Source organism: Macaca fascicularis, chromosome 9 (genome assembly GCF_037993035.2).
Source record: "Macaca fascicularis isolate 582-1 chromosome 9, T2T-MFA8v1.1".
Lineage (NCBI taxonomy): Eukaryota > Metazoa > Chordata > Mammalia > Primates > Cercopithecidae > Macaca > Macaca fascicularis.
In genome coordinates this window covers 56,021,430-56,027,079 of record NC_088383.1, presented here as the reverse complement: position 1 = coordinate 56,027,079, position 5,650 = coordinate 56,021,430, and the positions used below count along the sequence as shown (strand labels likewise).

General features: G+C 36.6%; 1 protein-coding gene across 1 annotated transcript in view; it reads left to right on the top strand.

Annotated features, from left to right (window-relative positions):
* LOC102120061 (glutamate dehydrogenase 1, mitochondrial-like) overlaps positions 1–5,650 on the top strand; it is a 516,922-nt gene that overhangs the window by 95,460 nt on the left and 415,812 nt on the right. The window lies entirely within an intron of this gene.

Here is a 5,650-nt window from a genome sequence, read left to right as displayed (position 1 = left end):
AACTCCAATCTCTTCCCTTCATTCATTTAAGCTTCTGAGGAGGCCCCTATGTGGCCAGGAGATGGTGGTGATGGCTGCATCTTGCAGTCATTTTCTTTGCTTTCTACAGTGTTGTTACTTGTTTCTCCTATTTCCTATGTGGTCAATGTTTTAATATTAACTCATAGTCATAGTGTAGTATTAGTACTTTATGTGAAATGACATGTTTTTTATAATGTAGCCACGGCCTACCAATAGCATATTTTCTTTTAGATTTGGTAATATATATTTTGCTTCAGTGACTTTATATCGTTATTCATTGCCCAAATTACTTTTTCATATACAAAACATCCAATATTACCTGGTCCCATCATTTCTTCTGATATCCATTGTCCTGTGATTTCTCCTGGAAAGTGAATTGTTTATCCATCCATTTCAGTCTCTGAAGTCATACAGGTCTATCTATGTAGAACTCCTGTGCTGCAATTTATTCCCTGTGTGAAACTGGGCAATTCATTAATCTGGGAATATGTTTCTTCATATGCAAATCAGAGGTAACACTTACCTCACAACATTGTTTAGAGCATTAAAAGAAATATCATATGATGTCTTTCACACAGAATTTCCCTGGGTGTGAATTGAACAATGTCAGTTTTTCTCCCATTTAATGTGAAAACTGACTATATAAATAAACATATTGTAGAGGAAACACAGGCTCAGATAGGATATTGCCCATATCTCAAAATTAGTAAGTGATGGAGCTAGAATACAAACAAGATCTGCCTATTTACAAAAATCAATAATTTTTCCTCTGAAACAAGTCACTGTATGCCTTTGGTTTTTAAGTGAAATGCACTCAACTTCACATTTTAAAATATGCCACAAATGTACCCATAAAGTAAGTGAACATGACTATTGAGTGGGATCACAATTATTAAAAAGTTTGCCTTGGGAACAAAGACAGTACAATGACCCTCAGGGAACTGAATTACATACCCAAAGGGCACATGTGCCATCTACCTGGGCTCAATGGGGGTTTTCCAATGGATTCTTTGTAAATAGGTGTTGCACATACTTCTGTGCCTTTAAGCTTTCCTTTATAACTTCCAGACCTACTTCTGATGGTGATGAGTTTCTTTCAAAACCTAACCCTGGATATGGGGTCAGCTTTAGGCAAAATTATAAGTTGCTAGCTAACAAAAGTAGCTAATATTTTAATGAAATGTCTTATTATTAAGCTAAATGCCAAACACTATTCATTACATGTATTAGTAAGTTATCACAATTTTATGAAGTAGACATGACCATTTTTAATTATCAGTTGAAGAAACTAAGACACAGAAAACTTAAATACTTTACCCAAAGTCATGTTGCTTGTGGAGAAGTTGCAATTCATCTTGGTTGTCTTGACCTAGAGTCTGCGTGCTGGATGACTATTTTAGACGGTTACGTGTGCATGCAGAGTTCAGTGCTTGTCTGGTCCCGCTCCCTCCTAACCCTTCTGTCCCCTAGTGATTTCATCCTGTTCCCTACTTCTCAAGACTGCTTCTCTTCTTGGATACTTTTTCATATTCCAGAACTAATCATTCTGTTTCTTTTCTTTCTGCTCATCATGCCAAAGGCAAAGTTAGCAGGGTAGCTGACATAAAGGAATTCATACTAAACAATGGCACGCTCAATTTGTAAAATTTCCCAGAGTTAAATAGGTAGAGTGAAAGGTGTAATTTCTTCTTTGAAGAAAACAATGTTGAATTTTACTTAAATGAATGATAAATATAATTTTGAGATGTATTTGCAATCTATATGAGTAATATATCCTATCATGCTTCACATTCTCACACTTTTATACCATTAAGGATCTCTACATCTGTCCCCAGTCAGCTACCATCTCTCTTCCTCAGCTGTTATGTCAGATCTAAAAATTAAATTTTAAAAGTAGTTCCTAGGTTTTAAACATTTTTAAATTTTCCTGGAAAATTTTCCTGGAAGGACATGATGAGTAACCTCATTGTCAGCAAATGCCTTAGGTATTAAGGAGAACAGTCCTAATGGCAATAGCTAATATTTTTTGGCAGGGCCAAGTTTTAGTATCTCTTTGCAACTGTGTGACAGCATGATGATATTCTTATTACAAACCTATGAAGTGGCTATCCACTTTATTTTAGTTTTATAGGGGAAAAGCAAGTCCTTAGAGAGTCTAAGTAACTTGGGTCTGGATTTGAACTTCAATCTAGCTATCTCTACAACTTGACCATTGAGCATTATACCACCTTATATGTCAAACTTACCTTGAAAAGCAACAAGCAAACCAAATAAATAAAACAATAAGAACAACCTATAATAAAAAGCCTTCTCAGCCGGGTGCAGTGGCTTACACCTGTAATCCCAGAATTTTGGGATGCTGAGGGAGGAGGATGGTGTGAGCCCAGGAGTTTGAAACCAACCTAGGCAACACAGTGTAACCCCGTCTCTACAAAAAAAAAAAAAATACAAAAATCATATAGGTGGACATGGTGGTGCTCATCTGTGGTCCCAGCTACTCAGGAGGCTGAGGTAGAAGGATTTCTTGAGCCCAGGAGGCAGAGGCTGCAGTGAGTTGAGATAGTGCCAACTGCACTCCAGCCTCAGCAACAGAGAGAAACCATTTCTGAAAAAAAAAAAAAAGAAAAGGACTTATTATCTAATTCAGTATATTCTATAATAATCAAAACATATCATTGAATGAATGGGGAAGAAAATTAGATCAACTGCTGTGAAGTCAACTTGTTTACTCCTGATCAAGAAACAGCAGCAGATTTTACCTCTGTGGTATTAGTAAAATAGATCTTTGCGCAGGGCGCGGTGGCTCACGCCTGTAATCCCAGCACTTTGGGAGGCCGAGGCGGGCAGATCACGAGGTCAGGAGATGGAGACCATCCTGGCTAACATGGTGAAATCTCGTCTCTACTAAAAATACAAAAAATTAGCCGGGCGCAGCGGCCTGCGCCTGTAGTACTAGCTACCAGCTACTTGGGAGAATGGTGTGAACCTGGAAGGCGGAGCTTGCAGTTAGCAGAGATTGAGCCACTGAGCTCCAGCCTGGGAGACAGAACGATTAAAAAAATGTATATGTGTATATATATATGTTTACATATATATATACACATAAAAATTTTTGCTTCCAAATATATATTTTAAATGTTTGATATATGGGGACACATCACAGTGTATACTGTCAAATTAAGTGAGTTATAAACAGAAGAGGAAAATCAAAATAGGAAAATTATAATAGCCTTAAATCTCTCAGTTGATATTAAAAATACTAAATTCTGGGCTGGGTGCCATGGCTCACACCAGTAATCCCAGCACTTTGGGAGGCCGAGATGGGTGGATCACGAGGTCAAGAGATGGAGACCATCCTGGCTAACATGGTGAAACGCCATCTCTACTACAAATACAAAAAAATTAGCTGGGCGTGGTGGTGGGTGCTTGTGGTCCCAGCTACTCGGGAGGCGTGAGTATGGCGTGAACCTGGGAGGCGGAGCTTGTAGTGAGCGGAGATCCAGCCACTGCACTCCAGCCTGGGCGACAGAGTGAGGCTCCATTTCAAAAAAAGAAAAAGAGAGAGAAAAAAAAGGCAAAAACTAAATTCTGGCAGCTAGGGTAAAATTAATATAAGAAAAGAATAGATACAGCACTCATTTTTTCTATACCCCCAAGTGTTTTAATTATTTCTATATTTGGAAATATATTCATAATCTATTAGTCACATTATTTGGAATTTCAAATTATGTTTCAAAGACTTGTCCTTTAAAAACATACGTTTGGATGAATAAACAAAGCAAACTTGCTATGACTTTCACGTAAACTACTTTATCATCCTATATTGCTCCATTGAGTTAGTGAGGTCAGGGTTTTGATAGAATGAGAACATTCATACAGTGAATTGCAGACATATTTGAAGGTTTTTAAAAATGATGTTGGCTTTGTCTAGGGCTGAGGGTGATGTTGCAGGGCAAGTGTAAAGGACAGAGTCACATAGAGTCTCCTGAGAACTAGAAAGCAACCAGTGAGTCCCAGCATCTGAAAGCAAGAAAGTGTCAGTGTAGTTCCGTATAAATTTAGTAAAACATAAAGCAAGCACTCAATTGTTTTCCAACACAATATGCTAATTGGAGTGGCAGAATTGTATGGCAGAAAGAACATACAAATGGCAAATATATTCACAACACTGTGCCAAGTGCAGTGAGAGGTACAGTGACATAAAAACGTGCATTTTCAGACATTACAGTCAGTTTGAGGATTTAATATATTCATCATGTACAGAGATCTAAAATTTCCTTGAGTATCTATTATGCATGCTGAATGCTAGGAAATGTGTGCTAAGTATTTTATTCTGGATTCTCTCAGATAAAACTGACCTCATAGCTCTGAGTTAAGTAATTCGATATTTATCACATAAGAAAATTAAAGTGCAAATGAGGAAATCGAGGTACAGACACATTAAGCAACTTGTCCACGACTATACAGCTGCTACGCAGAGCATCTGGGATTCAAATCTAGGAATGAGTGAAGAATTTTATTACTAATTGCATAAGTAAATACATATGTCTAACCCAGTCATATATTCTTTGTTGGGTCTATGACCCAATATTGTAAAAAATAATTATAGAATTAGATTTTCTGTTGAGTGCAAAATTTACTTCACAAAATTATAATTCTGTTGTTTAAATATTGAATGTATAGTATGAATTATTCTCTAATAGTAGTATCTGTTTTAAAGTCACACATTGGTAAATATTGCCTTAATAATGGTTATGAGTCAGGAACTGTTCTCAGCACATGTTATATCAATGAATCCTTTGAAATAGTTAATGTGGTAAGTGTAGACCAAATCAACCGATAATTAGCTAAGCCTCAGAGGATTTGAGTACTGTATCTATATTTATATGGCCAGTGAGTAGAGAAGTTGAGTCTTAATCCCAGTGATCTGACAGCAGTGATCTCATTTGTGTATATGATTCCAGAATCACTGTGGGAGAATGTGAACCCATAGTTAGACAAAGCATAGTTTCCAGCAACAACTAGAGTCATATCTTGCTCTGGGAGTGAAGAAAATACGTCATGATAATTTGGTATTATTGTAATGTGAAAATCATAAGGAGAATAACTCACAAGAAAAATATTAAAAAGTTTTCTGAAGCAAGCTTCCCTTATAGCTTCCAGATTAATGTGCTTGCATATTCTAAGCAATGTTTTCCACAGACAGGTTTTCTATGTAAGCAGAAATTGGCTCAATTTAAGGAGGTACAAAGGATGGTGGAGTATTTTGTGTTGACTACAGAGGTTGGCTGCCATTTGTTAGTGCCGTAAAATTTTGTAAAGCTGCTCTGAGATTCTTTGAAATTCATTTATAACAACGAGACTGGATACTTTACCATCTTCTGCAAATGTTTCCTAGGAGATTTAGTAACTCATGTTCCCTACTTTCTGTAGTTTATTTCCATTCTATGATTGATTGTCTTTTGAAATAATTTCAACAATTGAATCTGTTTAATTTGTCTGGTTCTGAGAAAACATTAGCTAGATGACAAATTTAACAGTTTAGTCCAACAGGCTTTGAGTGGTATATATATGCATATGCTACTAAAGAAGTCGAGAAATTAACCCCAGGTCTTCAACATTAAAAAAT